Source organism: Ixodes scapularis, unplaced genomic scaffold (assembly GCF_016920785.2).
Source record: "Ixodes scapularis isolate PalLabHiFi unplaced genomic scaffold, ASM1692078v2 PGA_scaffold3__209_contigs__length_174095766, whole genome shotgun sequence".
Lineage (NCBI taxonomy): Eukaryota > Metazoa > Arthropoda > Arachnida > Ixodida > Ixodidae > Ixodes > Ixodes scapularis.
In genome coordinates, this window is record NW_024609868.1 from 94100816 (window position 1) to 94116093 (window position 15278).

A 15278-nucleotide genomic window follows, 5' to 3' on the forward strand; every position below is an offset into this window, starting at 1 on the left:
AATACGCGCACTTCACTCGACAGTAGTTGAAACCCATGAATGCTTTGACTATTAAGAATATACCTACAAAAACATTCAATGAAAATGCAGAAAAGAAGGGGGGACAAAGGGCACCCCTGGCGCACAGCACGATGGACAGGGATACGTTCACCAACAGCTTTGTTTACAATAAGATTAGTAGTGCACCCTTTATACGCCATACGCACGCCCTCAAGAAGGACAGAACCTACATTTACATGTTCCAGGACATTAAAAAAAAGCTCGTGCGACACCTGATCAAAAGCTTTTTCTAGGTCGATCTGGAGTATTGCGACCACACGAGCCATACAATCACAGCATTCCAGCACGCTCCTAGCGGAATGTATATTTGACAGAATTGACCGCCCTTTTATTCTACACGTCTGGTGGGGTCCAACCACATTCTGGATAACTTACTGTAATCGCCTGGCCAGGATTTTCATTAAAATTTTGTAATCGACATTTGTTAGACAAATGGGGCGATAGGCCGATACTTGTCTCAATTTAATTCTATCGTCAGTTTTCGGGATAAGGACCGTGTGAGAGCGAGAAAACGAGGGTGGCAGCATTTTTTGCTCGTACGCTTCATTAAATACCTGACTTATCAAAGGGCTTATCTCAAGCTTAAACATCTTGTAGAAGGACGCACTGAGGCCACCTGGGCCAGGCGATTTTCCCGCATTTAATTCGTCTATTGTCCTTTCAATCTCACCAACAGTAATTGATTCTTCTAACCTTGACACTACATCGTCATCCAAACGCGGTAAAAAGCAGAAGAATTCTTTTTTGAAGTTATCTAAGTCTACAGGACGATAAGAAAACAAGTTTTTATAAAAATCACAAAAAGCGCGTTCTATTTCCACGAGTTCACTCGTCACCACCCCGCTACTCTCAATTTCTGCTATCTCATTGCGGGAAGCATATTTCTCTTCCCTCCCGAGTGCTCTCTTTGTTGGCGCTTCGCCCAGCAACATTTTCCCTGCTCGCGCCCGTACTAGTGCACCATGATATCGTTCTTTATCCAAGATTTCAAGCTGGGCTTTGACGGTGCAGATATCATATTTGAATACACCGGGCGTACGGCTTTCCTCACCAATCAAAATCTTAAGTGTGTTGCGCAGAAGTTCTTCCCGTTGTCTTGCACTATTCTGAATAGCGCTTCCTCGCTCCATGGCTATCATTTTAACTTCTTGTTTGAAAGTATCCCATTTTGCAGCATAAATATTTTCATCTTGTTTCATTAACTTTTCGATGCTGTCTTTGACAGCCTTTACAAACATTTTATCGTCCAAAAGTTTACAATTTAATTTCCACAGCTCCCAAGAAAACTTCTTTCCCTTTCCCTTGGCTTTGCCAAGAATGACAGAAACCAGACAATGATCACTAAGTGAAACCGGCGTTACACAGTAGCTGGAGCTCAGAGGCATCAGCTCTAAGGAAATATACAACCGATCCAAACGGGCATGACTAAATCCTTGAAAATGAGTAAAGCGACAGTTCAAAGCATCCCCAAGACTTCCCCAACGTTTTCCAACCCATACTCATTAATATTTTAATTTAAAAAGCTGGTACTCGCGTCTCTGAAAGGCGTTACACTGGATTTATCTCGCGCGGAACACACACAGTTGATATCACCAAGGCATATTGTCATACGGTCAGTGTCAAAGTAAGAACGAATAAGCTTGAAAAATACTTTCCGCTCTTTATCGTTGTTATGCGCATAAACACAAATTATGCGCCATTCTAGGCACGAAAAGAGAAGTCGCAGACGATCAACCGCCCCGCATCACAGGTCGTAACTGCCTGGACCACTGCCCCTAAACTCCGCCGCACAAGCAAGACGTACCCTGCCGACGTCCCAACAGCCTGGCAAACGCACACGTCGTAGCGTGCCCTGAAAGGCCTCACCATGCACTCGGTCTGATCCGCCCCCTCGACCTTGGTCTCCTGTAAGGCTACAACGTCGAGATCGTGTTCAACGACAAGGCGGTATACTTGTCTCTGCCGTCGGCGGTCCGCGAGCCCCCGCACGTTGAGGGTCGCCAGGCGTACAGGCCTTTCAATAGGGACCATGGGCTATCGGAACTAGACCGAGCGTACGGGGCTTACCTTCGTCGTCGTTTTACAGGGTGGTGCATTCACACAGCAGTTCACTGAGTCAGTTTCACCCGGCCCTTTGGTGACAAGGACCGCAGCCGACCATCCTTGCCTCTCCGGCCCTCCACCAACCTCCACTTGTGCTCCAGCTGGCACAGCCGTCGGTCCCGAGAAGACTCCGTGTCGTCGACAAACGGGCGCTTTGCAGAGCCTTCCACAACGTCCATCTCTGGCCCAGCGGGGTCTGCGTCAGGAGCCGGAGCCTTGCCTGCCTCGTCGTTTCCGGAAGACGTCGCCGACTGGACCTCGTCCGCCAGTGGCGAATGGGGGGCCTCGGTCGACGGCCCCGCAGGAGGCGATGCGCTCACCACCTCAGAGACGGTGCCAGGCTCGCCATCCTTCGCCCGCTCGGTCGTCGGTTCCATGGATGCTGCCACTTTCTCTGCCTCCTCTTCATCCATGAGGTGGTCCGTGTTGTCGTCACCCGCACCTCTTCCTGCAGCTCGAGCGTATGTGCGGACGCAGTCGGCCCGCTCGTGGCCGACGGCACGGCACTCGCTGCGCCAAGGGGCCCGGCATTCGCGTCGGATGTGGCCTGTCCTACGGCACCTGAGGCACACAGGGGCCCGTCCAGGCACAACCACGAGCACCATGCGGCCGCCCAGCCGAAGCTGGTGCGGCAGACGCTCAAGGCTGACGCCCTCCCGCAGAACGAGACGCACGGTGCGGGTTGTTGACTCGACGCCGTCGAATCCTGACACTTTCCACTTCTCGTACGCCACTTCCTTCACCTCCCTGTAGTCGTAGAAGGCCCGCTGTATGGTGTCGTTCGTGACGCCGAACGACACCCAGTGCAGCTTAGTACGGATCTCCTGTCTGTACGGGTCGACCACGACACATTTCCGACCCTTTACTGCAAGCCGCCCCGCCAGAAGTTTCTGCTTGGCCGTGTAGGTCTTCAGGTCTAGCAGCCAGACGTGGGACATCTGAAATGACCTTATCTTGGCCACCTCCCCGAGGTCATCTGCTTCGCCCAGTGGTTGCCTGAAGTCCTCTGCGGTACGGACGACAAGCGATGTCGCCGTGCAGCACGACAGCGTTCTTCATCAATTCCCCTGCTGGCAGTGCGGGCAAAATCATCCTGTAATCTTCGTCTCCGGAGATAATCGATTCACCGCGGCCGAAGGGGGCCGTTATCACCGCTCCTGCAGAGCACATGATTCTGCGTCCGTCCGCTTTCGCAGCCGGGAGAAGAATGTTCGGCCACGGCCGCGCTGCTCACTTGACCCGCTACGGGCGCGACAATATCCTCGGGATGTCTTGACGTTCCAGGGATGCCCCGTGGATGTGTATAGGACACCAGAGGACACCTGTGCTGCTAGAGACCATCTTTCAACGTCCCAAAGCTATTCTACATTTTCTGGAGTTTCACAAGGCTCCTTCTTTTGTACGACTTTGTTCTTTGTCTATGTTGACAACATGCCTCAAAACAGTAACACAGCACTCGCACGTTCCACCACGTTTTTTGGTGGAACGTGCCCTGATGGTCCATCAGATGACGTCTGACTGCCACTGCCAAGGGAATTTCATCAACAAGGGCAGCATTTATATAAGAGTAAAGCTATTAGCACTCATAAATATCGCCAAATGCCTCGATAAAACAAAATGTTCGAGAAAAAAAACAAGAAAAAAAAAGCAGGTTGACCGCGGATCGAACCCGCGTCGACATGCGTACAAAGCGGACATTTTAACCCCTATGCTATGCCATCGCTTAGGGAACTCGATTTGACTATTTGTTTTATACGAGATGCTTCGGCTGCAAATGTAGTTAAGCCTTCAGCATGTTATGCAAAGCTCTCGTACATCACTCGCCGTACTTCAGTTCTACTCACCTGTCATGTAGAGTACTTCTGCGTCATAGAACGATCCTTCTGTTCGCGCGTCTCCGGCCCAGTAGACCTGGTACACCTTGTCGTCTTCAACTACACCGCTAAAGTCCCTTACATCGTCGGAACTCACAACAGGCTGGGTCTTGTCGAGTAAAAATTCTACTAAAACATAAGACATTGTAGAGCCCGGGCAGGATCGACAGGTTGGAGCAAGCGGGCAAACAAAACGAGTCGAGAGCGACCGTTCATGGAAGCTCGGCGAAGCCTCTATGGGCGAAGCGAAAGTGGCGTGTTCGGCGTTTCGGTGGGCTTCTGATCAAGGTTGTCGGTCGGTTGCGCGTCATATCTCTAACATCAGCGGTTTTATGGGCTCACGTCCCGAAATCATTTTCTCAAGCATAGCTAGATTATTTTTCGTATTCATAGATTTGACGAAATAGGGGTATCCGAACGAACTTTACGTCCTTTGACCGTACGTCTGTCTGCACGTCAAAGCTCTTTGACGTACAGTCAGAGACAATCGATGTACAATAAGAATCGCCACCAAAACATCTTGATGGCATTTCGCGGCGGCCGACTGCCACCAGGAAACCATCAGAAAGCCGAGAAGCGGAGTCAGACTGGAGTTTGACTGTCTGTCAGGGTAACTTGTTGGCCAATCAGACATGCTTGACGTACAGTCAGGCACAGTCAGAGGTCCACTAGAAAACATTGACTGCCGAACAGGGTTACATTGATCGATTTTTCATTCGGGTATTACTATTACTTTTACTATAATAGGGCACGACGGAGCCGAAAGAGGCATGTCACCTGAACTATAGCTACTGTTCCAACAGGCGCTGCTGTGGTACGCAACATATCCAGCGCAAGCCACGACGACACCTGCAATCACAACAATCGGCGAAGATCACGGATGGCTACGAAGAGTGAACGGAACACTACCGCAGGGGCAGGCAACCATCCCTAAAGTCATTTACTGCGCCGAGCTTTTAAAAGGGACCCCCCCCCCCCCCCCCCCGCGCGACTGCTTCATAGGGCACATCATTGGACACGGCGGAGCCGAAAGAGGCATGTCACCTAAACTGTACCTACTTTTCCAAAATGCACCGCAGTGCAAGCAACGACAACACCTGCAATGACATCAATCGGCGAAGATCACGGATGGCTACGAAGAGTGGGCGGAACGCTATAGCACGGGCTGGCAACCATCGCTACCATCATCCACTGCGCCGACCTTTTAAAAGGTCTCACCCCAACGACTACTTAACAGGGCACGGCGGAGCCGAAAGAGGCATGTCACCTAAACTTTACAAATTTTTCTATTAGTTGAGTAGATACTTCCTTTGTAAAAGTTTAAAAGGGACAACCGATTTACCGTGGTTCTGCCGTGGCCTGAAGTGTTTTTTTTTTTTTAAACGCGTTCGGAATGTTGTAAATCACTCTTGTTGCTGCTGGGCGGGGATATCGAAGAAAATCCCGGTCATGATTTTGAGGAAATGTTTAACCAGCTTCTTTTAGGTAAAAAAAAAAAAAAGTGAAGATGCAAAGAGTTGGAAACAATAAACACTAAGGTTAGCCACTTAGACGAGTCACTACAAAAAATACAGCTGCACGATGGAAAAATATCAAATTATGAAGAAAGTTTTAGGAAGATGAGCGTCATTATCCAGACACAACAGGAAGAAGTAGTCGATTTGGCAGACAGAAGCTGCGTTAACAACTTGATAGTGTTGGGGTTGTGAAAACCCTAGTGAAACTAATGCAGATGTAAGAGAAAGCTTGTTAACTGACCTTCGTGAAAACCGCATGGTTGTTAAGGTAAACACGATTGAACGAATTCATAGGCTTGGAAAGAAAAGCGCGAACAAAGCAAGACATATTATCATGACGTTTTATGACTATAACGGTAAGCTTGAAGTGTTTAGAAATTGCCGAAGACTAAAAGGAACCAAAATTTGGATGTCTAACGATTATTCTCCGGTCACGTGAAAAAAAAAGAAAGTAGTTATGGGAAAGCACACGAGGCGACGGAGCTAAGGAGGTGTATGTTAGGCTCGTCCACGACAATATTGTGATTAATAAGGAATCGTATTCTTGGTATCACGAAAAAAATTGTAGGATGAAGCTCGCCTCAGGTGCAGCAAACCGAAGAACGCCCGAATGACAGTCGAATAACTCGAGCAGGGAATTCATGCTAAGTAATGTGAACGCACGTAGTTTTGCCAATAAAGTTGGGGATCTGGAGCACTTGCTTATTCACTACGGTCCGGATATGGTTACAGCTACTGAAACGTTGCTGCGCCCTGAAATAACAGATCTCCCCAAGTACAAAATGATGCGTAATGAACGCACTGCACGTGGTGGGAGTGTTGCTATAATACTGAAAGAAAATATTGACTTCGTTCGAGTGCCCGATATCGCAGATAACGAAAGTGTCTGAAGCAAAATAAATTTCTGCGGCATTAATTTTATCGTTGGCGCTGTGTACGGGCCCCCCGATTCCCCTGTCTCTTTCTTAGAGGCTATTGAAGACAACAAATCAGGTTCAGGTCAACTCTCGCGTCATTACTGCCGGGGATTTTAATATTCTGAAAATAAATTGGGATCACCTGGAAACGAGGTCAACTGATGTAAAAAAACTCGGAAGTTTTGACATTGCGTTTGAAAATGGACTTGTACAGATAGTAAACGAGAATACGAGGTGTGGGAAAACTGCAGAATCATTACTTAATCTTATTTTTCTTGATGGGCATGGGTCGAACTACTAAGTATCAACGGAAGATGGCCTGTCAGACCATAAGCTTGTGTTGCTGCACATGTGAACCGTTTTATCGCAACTCAATAAAACAAAGTTACTCATCTACATGTGGGACTGATGATGCAAGCAGTTTGGATTATCTGGAGACACCTCTGTGTGCATTTGTTGGGCGATGGGTTTGAATTCTTCGTGGCTTCAGTTTAAAAGTATCGTCGACTACTGTCTCATGCGATTCGTGAAAAAAATTATTTTGTGCGAGATAAAGAAACCTTTGGTTAAGCCGCAAAATTATTCAACTAAAGAAAAATAAGCGAAAAAAGGGACCAGAAATCAGAATGAGGTTAACAGTCTTTTACAAACTTCGAAAGATAAGTGCGCAAGCAAAGGAAAGATATTACAGAGACACCCTAGCGCAATTCATGAAAACCTCGCCACGAAAGTTTTGGCGTCACCTCGCCCCATCCCGAGAGTCTTTCAAGTACGTACTCGCGAACAATGAAGTTATCTCTGATCCTAGTGAGATGGCTTCCCGATATAATGATTTTTTTCACTCTGTGTTTCTTGAGACGCGTTTTTATGCACAGTGTCTGGAAAGCGTGCATGTAGAGGTGTCTCAGGCTGACTATGATATCTGAATATCACATCGGGGTATATGTTTGTCTTTTACTGAACATTGATAGTCATAGGTCTGAAGGGCCCGATAATGTTCCTAACAAATTTTTGACACCATATGCGGAATAGGTGTCTGATTATCTAACAATCATATTTAGCGCATTCTTGGCCCGCCATACTCTTCCTACCGACTGGCTAACGGCAAAAGTTACCCCGGTGCATAAAACTGGAAGCAAACATGACATTGAAAACTACCGTCCAATATCCCTCACTTGCGTCTGTCGATTCTGGAGCATGTATTATCGGGTTACCTCTTTGATTGCTTTGAAAATTTAAACATTTTTCACCCAAACCAACACGAATTCCGGGAGAGGCTATCGACAGTCACACAACTGACAGAAACTATATACGATGTTATGACTTCGCTGAATGAGAATGGACGAATGAATGTAATCTTCCTGGCCCTTTCAAAGGCTTTTGATCGCGTTCTACACGCACAACTCATTAAAAAGCTAGTAGACGACGGTATAAATTTACAGGTATTGAGATGAATCAGAGCCTACCTCACTAATCGAACTCAGTTTGTCGAAGTTAACGGTGCTAGATCTAATACATTAAAAGTCACGTCGGGGGTTCCCCAGGGGTCCGTGCTGGCACCGGTATTATCTTAAAGTTATATTAATGATATTTCAGTCAACATTAGCTCTAAATTTACCACTCGCTTATTTGCAGACGACCGTTTAAGGTATTCCAGAATTGTGTGTCCTGAAGATCAGATCACTTTGAAGATAGCGATAGAAACTATAAATGAGTGGTGCAAACTGTCGAAAATGCAAATTAACCTTCAAAAAACTGTATTCTGAAGAATCACAAATAAGGTTAAAACGTGCTTGTTTTTGAGTATGAACTTGACGGTAGAACGCTAGCGTTCGCCAGTAACTCTAAATGTATAGGTGCACCGTGTAACCTTGTCTGGAGAAATAAGTTGGAAATCCCATATCGACAACTTGGCAAGCACCGCTAAAAGAAAATTGTCGTTCTTGAGACGTAACCTCAAATTAGCAGCAGAGGAAGCAAAATTAACTGCCTACTTAACATTTGTACGCCCTGTCTTGGAATATGCGAGCACCGTGTGGGGGACCCCTACAGAGAAAAACAGATTGAAAAATTAGAAAAGCTGCCAGATTTATCACACGCTGATACCAAAGGACTGAGCCTGTAAGTGCGATACTCATCCAAATCAACTTGCCACCATTGGAAGAACGAAGGAGAGAAGGCAGATTAAAATTACTTCATTTTATACAAAACAAAGGGTTAAACATAGATTCGCTGCGATATTTAAAGTCTCGTTCTACTAGAGGATTTCGGGGCAGCCATACTGATGTGCTGAAGCCAATGAAAGCCCGGATTGACATTTGTAAGTATACCTTTTTTCCGAGGATCATAGCTGAGTGGAAAAACCTCCTGCAAGATGCTTTTACATGTAACATCGTTGAAGGTTTTGAAGTCGGCCTGAGAGGCCTGGCCAAACAACACATATAATTTATTTTTCTTTCAGCTTCTTTTCTGTGGTCTTTACTTCGCTTATATTTATATGCGTTAAAGGCATCTGTGTCTGAATCATTCATGTGCGTTTTATTTGTGGAAGTGAGCTTTAAATAATTGATTATTTCACTAATAACCCACTCCTGTAACGGCCAATATGCCAACAATATGAATAAATAAATAAAAATTGCTATGCGCGGGTCACGACAAAGGTGTGAAATTGAGGCAAACAGACAAGGGGGGGGGGGGGGGCATATATAGACGAGTAGAGACAAAATTTAAGTGTGGTTAAGTTGAAGCCTCCTTCGTTCCTATAGTTAAAAAAATAACTTCATTGTCTGAAAAAATGGTGCCTCGTGCCAGCTATGAACCTAGGCATGTTACGATCCGTCTATTTGCTTGGCTTTTGTGTTGGACATAGAGAAATAAGTTTTTCGAGTGGTGACGCGTTACAATTTCAAAAGTGGATTAAATTAGTCGAAATCACTGGAACGGCTGTGATGTGGTTCTGGGGACACTGCACCATCCTGTGCAACGGTATAGTGTTGGTTCAGTGAATTTAGACGTGGCCGCACCTCTCTAGAAGGCGACAAGCGCACTGCCAGACTTTCAACAGCTGTTGCCGAAGAAAACAACGCCACAATGGAGAGGCTCGTCAAGGAAGAACCTCGACTGACTGATTGGTGATATAGAAGGGCAGCTGAAGATTAGTTTGTCGAATGTTTTGGTGATGCTTGATGAGCACCTCTTACTGACAAGTTTCATTCCTTTGGCCACCACAAAATTCGAAGAAAGATCAAAGTCAGGCAAGGGTGAAATGGTGCCAAGGAGTGCCGTACCAATTCCAAAGTGGCAACCCTCAGGGTATATATCGGACATTGTAAAGAGCGAGAAAACGTGGACCTAAGCGTATGTTCTCGAAACCAAGCACTCGTAAGTTGTTTGGATATTATCTGGAAAAACTCCACGGCTGAAACTCAAAATGCCAAGAAGTGTTAAAAAGACAGTGGTGGCAATCTTCTCTACAACCAATGGGCAAGTGGCCACAGTTGCGATAGAAAACCAAAGACTGCACAATGGTGCATCACAGTTGGCCTGCCAGCAGTGTTCGAGGAGAAAGACGACCAAAAATAGGCTTGAGGTGATGAAAAAGAAAACTCATAAAAAGAAAACACAGGGATTGACCTGGTTTTTTGTCCCGGTTGGCTGCTCTCCCTAGGAAGAGAGAGATAAGGAGATGAAAAATAAAATAAAAAACGAGATAATAAAAACAGTAAAAATAATCGGTTTGAGACACTGTTTGACAACAGAGGGGTTCATCTTCTACAGAAAAAATCCAGTTCTGTTTTTTTAGGAAACATAAAAGTGCTTTTGTCGCCTCAGCTTCTATGCACGGATTGTCTCAGGTACCCAGTATTTTTTGCTGGAGAGAAAGATCGCTTTTCTAGGCATGTAAGCGTGTTTTTACTTCTTTCGTTCCTGCTTTGTAGATGCCAAAAAATACATGTAATGAATTGTTTCAACGACGTTTCAGCTAGGGCACTGTGGAGTTGTGGCTTGTTTAATTCAATGAAGACATTTGTTTGTATGTGCTACACACAGTCGTAGTCGTAGACAGAGGTGGGCAAAATACATGCAAATATGTATCGAAATACAAACACAAAATACTTCGTCAAAAATGTATTTAATTACAAATCTAATTACATTTCCAAAAAAGCATTTAAATACAAGATACAAATACAACCAAATGTATTTGGTCTCCTCCAAATACTTTTCCAAATACATTTCTCAAAATTTGCGTCAGCGACTTCAGTGCACCTGCAACGGGTTTCTGGGTATCTCATTTTAATTTTGCATCGCTCACTCGAGAGTTAGTGTGCGAGGCTCTAGTAACGTAATAGAAATATGATCACATAAACATGTAATCAGCTTGGACGCAATAGGTGAAAAAAGTACAGAGCTTCAAGCAGCTATTTTTGTCGATTACATTTTGGTATAGACAAACAAAGAACTGAGACGACCAAGACGCGCAGCACTAGCTAGATAATTTTTTATTGTTGCAAATGGAACCAGTTACGAAAATCTGGACGACCCGCGCATTTAGAATGTTCCAGGCAAAAATATGGATAGAAATCAGGCCGGAAAGCATCGCAAGCTGTCACCGGCACTTATTTAGCCAGTCTGCCTGTGTACGTCGATTTCGTCACTATTCTTGCCCTGGACTAGCACCGTAATCACAAAATCACTAAACGCTTGTGCTTGATTGAGAGACACTGCATTCGGTGCAGAACGTAGTTTCCTTGCTGCTCTGGACAGTGCCTTCAAAATAAAGCCGGAGAAGAAAAAAAAAAAAAAAAGCCCCATGGCCGAATAAAGGATGGATACTATATCCTACAACCACATGCATAAAAACAAGAAGTATTTTCGCCCACAAAATTGTATTTAATTACAATTGTATGTGAAATACCCACGTTTTAGTATTGAAATACACACGTCAAATACATTACCCAACTTGTAATTAAATACAAATGCAAAATACACAAAGTATTTCAAATACGTATTTCAAATACTTGTATTTGAAATACTGCCCATCCCTGGTCGTAGATGACGTAGAATATCCACAGCAATGCACGGCTTTCTCGTCTAGGTGGTGTTGCTAGTGCTCGCTCTTTCTCCCTTCGTCCCAATTTCTGATCCTGTTACCGACTACAAAGCCACATCACGGCTCCTGCCTAAAGTAGACATATAGATGACCCTGGGGTTTTGCATACATGTACTCACCGTTTGTTCATATATATACTTCGTTATGGTTGAATGCTCTTTCTCAATTCTAAAAAAGTTTTACATAAGGCTTTCAAGATGTGACTAAGTAAAAAAGTAAAAATAGAGAAACATTTCTGGTAACTCACGGACGGTTTTATTATCTAAAGATTATGCTTCCACGAACGGATCTAATATACAAAGTTTATGCTTACAGCAACCATCCTTGTTGCCCTGGAGTGGAGGATTGTTGTTTAGTTCGGAATCCAGGACGGGTTTCTTCTACCAATTTACCCTGCCTTTTCTATTTTTGAGAGCAGCTTCAACACCTCGCTTGTTTGTGTGGGGGAGGCGATCTTCAGCAGACACTCCAGAGTTGTGTAAAACCCTTTTGATGCTGGCGAGTACATGAAGTTAAGCACCCAGAGCAGGTAGAATACATCAATGATTGCCTGCGCTGGGTGCTCTGCCTTAAAAACTTAGTCCTCTACTGGGTCAACACTCTGGCCAAGGTTGTCCAAATCGTTTCTCCAGACAACATCGGATACGTTCCGGCCCCACATAAGAAGAGCGAACATACGATCAAGCTAGAGTAAACTGAAGTTGAATTATGTTTTCCATATTTTTTCGAATCTGTCTGTTTTCAGTCAATTTGGAAAGTCATTTTTAACATTTGTCGCTTGCGTGAAGATAAAACTGCGGCAAAATCGTTAAAAATAGCTTTTTCTTTACTTTGGTAATATTTCTTGTACTTTCTTTGTCTGGTCTTTATGTTTTAATCTTTCATGTATTTGAATTTGTACCAGCATGCTTGAGTGAAGTTTAAATTTGGTTAGTGCTCTATTTCTCGCCTTAGTTATCTATTTCAAAGTTGCTAGAGGAGATCTATTCCTGAATGTTTTGTGAAGTGTTGAAAAATGCATTTACAATCTTGGTGCATATTCATGCTCTACTTTGAATTGTAGGGGAGTAGGAAAACTGCCAGGCTGCAATGCTTTTCGTTTTCGCCTTCGTGTCCGGCAGTGCCAACGAAAAATCAAAAGAAAGAAAGAAAGGAAGAAAGAAAGAAAGAAAGAAAGAGAGAAAGAGAGAAAGAAAGAAAGAGAGGAAGAAAGAAAGAGAGAAAGAAAGAGAGAGAGAGAGAAAGAGAGAGAGAAAGAAAGAGAGAGAGAAAGAAAGAGAGAGAGAGAAAGTGAGAAAGAGAGAGAAAGAGAGAGAGAGAAAGAGAGAAAGAGAGAGTGAAAGAAAGAAAGAGAGAGAGAAAGAGAGAGAGAAAGAGAGAAAGAGAGAGAGAGAGAAAGAGAGAGAGAAAGCAAGAGAGAGAGAGAAAGGAAGGAAGGACATCCTGCTCTGAAAGGTTTCCCAAAAACGATAATCAGAGATTTGCCTTAATTTGTCATATTATGTGGAAATATAGTTTATTAAAATGTATGTGAAGAAAGTATGATGGAGACAAATCTGATTCAGCCAGTTTTAAGAATATCACTAAATGTTTTTTTTTTCTTTTTAGAGTTTGGATTCTGTTTGAACAGACTTCATGTGCTCCCTGTTTGCAATATAGAGAATTTATGACCAACTCGGTGAGCATGGAAAATGTGAAGAGGAACAGAAACACATGGTCAATATACAAGGCCTTCTTGCTTCCATCCTTAAATAGGGGACTGCCCGGGCCTACTGCTATTGCAATATAAATTATGTCAGGTAGAATGACGGGCTTAAGAGGCTGTTTCTCTCTTGTCAGAAAAGGCGTTTATACTGATTATTGCAGCAGCTGTACTACTACTGCGGTGTCTGGTATACCTTGCTATCCAGAGAGTAGTTTTTCCTTCAGCTTTCAAGCAAGGGTGAAAACACAGGCCAGCTTGTGTACAGCTCCCATCACAATATACGGACCGGGAATGATAAAACGACGAACTATCACACACATGTCTCAACAAATGTATGCCTACAAGAAGCAAGCTGGAAAAGGCAATCAAGACAATACATGCAGTGCCCTATCAGAGTTGTGGTCTTACCAGCTTCCAAACATAAAATTCCGCGGGTACATCGACTGCACAATGACCGCACGTATTGTTCACTAAAACGCTCAAATCTGAAATGGAATAGCGCAAGCAGGGAGCATACGTCAACTTCCTGCGAAACAGAAGGTGAGCTCGGCGACTGTCGGCGTCTACGTTCACAACCCTCTTTCACAGTAGAGAGTACTGCCATAATGATATTGGTGATGCGCGGAGCCAAACAACCAAGACGATAATTAGATGATTATCGGTTGAGACTGGGACACACGGTGCCATCGGCGAGGGTTCGCGTCTTGGGTCACGATCACTTTCAAAACTAGCAGTATTGCCATTGCAATGTTGCTTATGCGCGGAGAACAGAACACAAGGCTATCATTGGTTGACACACTTGGTAAGAACGTAGTACGGAAGACCCACAGACTAATAACAGGCAAGAGAGTCGCTGCAACGGTGGATTTCTTGTTCATCATGGTTACGGGCTCACCGTCGTGACGCTCAAGTCGGCTCAAGCAAACTCGGATGATTCTTGCGCATCCACCGTGGCCGGTATGTAGTGAAGACACCCGTCGGGAGTGATGAAGCTTCCTGTGGCGACATTCTGCTCGAGGGAAGCGTCCAGTCTCTTCAAGAAAGGGGAATCCGTTGCGTAAGAGAAGTAACAGAACTTAAAGACGGGCGCTCCATGGTGCTGGGAGAATTTCAGGAAATTATGGTCAAATTTGGCGGCTGTTTTGCCACGACATCAAAGGTGCGTCCGCCCACAGGCATCAAACCTCAGCCCTTTGCTTGGGAGGCAAGTACGATAACCATTCGGCTACGGGCGCGCTTGCTCGGAGACGTGCGTTGCAATTGAATCGCCCGAGGGGTGTAATGAACGTTTTGTACTCCTGGCAGCATTCGGGGAGTGGTACCTGGTGAAACACAAACATTGCGTCCAGTTTCGGGAAGACGGTAGCGCTTGCCAGCAGCCCGAACACTGGTCAATGGACGACACATGTGTCGACCATCGACCAGTGTTCGACCAGTGTTCAAACATTGGCGTGCACTCCAATGTTTGAAGACAAGGACACGTCTCCTTTTGGCAATATTTCAGTGCTTTTCAGCCTTCTTTTCCAAGAGCGCCCGAAGTGCGGCTAGCGGGGCATTGTACGCGGACGACATCGATATTAGCCACAGTAGGGTCGGAGTTAAGGTCTAGATCAACGTCACATCATCCTATATCCACAGGGTGTTGGATTGTACCATAGTCGATAAAAAGGTTCCCCAAAACATTGAAATTTGAACTTGAATAAGAACCATGGAGCATATGTCATCTTGCTGTGAAACACAGGGAGACCTGAGCGGCCGGGCTCGTCTTCGTTCACAACTACTTACAGAATAGAGAGCACTGGATTAGCGATATTGCTGATGCAGAAAGTCACGAACAAAGATGATCAACAGATGATCGTCAGTGGACACTCGGATACACGAAAACACCGGCCACTGTTCGCATAGCAATTCACGATCACTTTCCCAACAGACAGTAGTGCCTGAGCGATGTTGGTTGTGCGCGGAGAAACAGAGACAGGACAATCATTGGTT

At 45.0% G+C, this 15278-nt stretch overlaps 1 protein-coding gene and 1 pseudogene across 1 annotated transcript in view; one reads left to right on the forward strand and one right to left on the reverse strand.

Moving 5' to 3' along the window:
• LOC115313149 (venom metalloproteinase antarease-like TtrivMP_A) overlaps positions 1-15278 on the reverse strand; it is an 84905-nt gene that overhangs the window by 19613 nt on the left and 50014 nt on the right. The window lies entirely within an intron of this gene.
• Positions 4808-6168, forward strand: LOC115313159 (annotated as a pseudogene).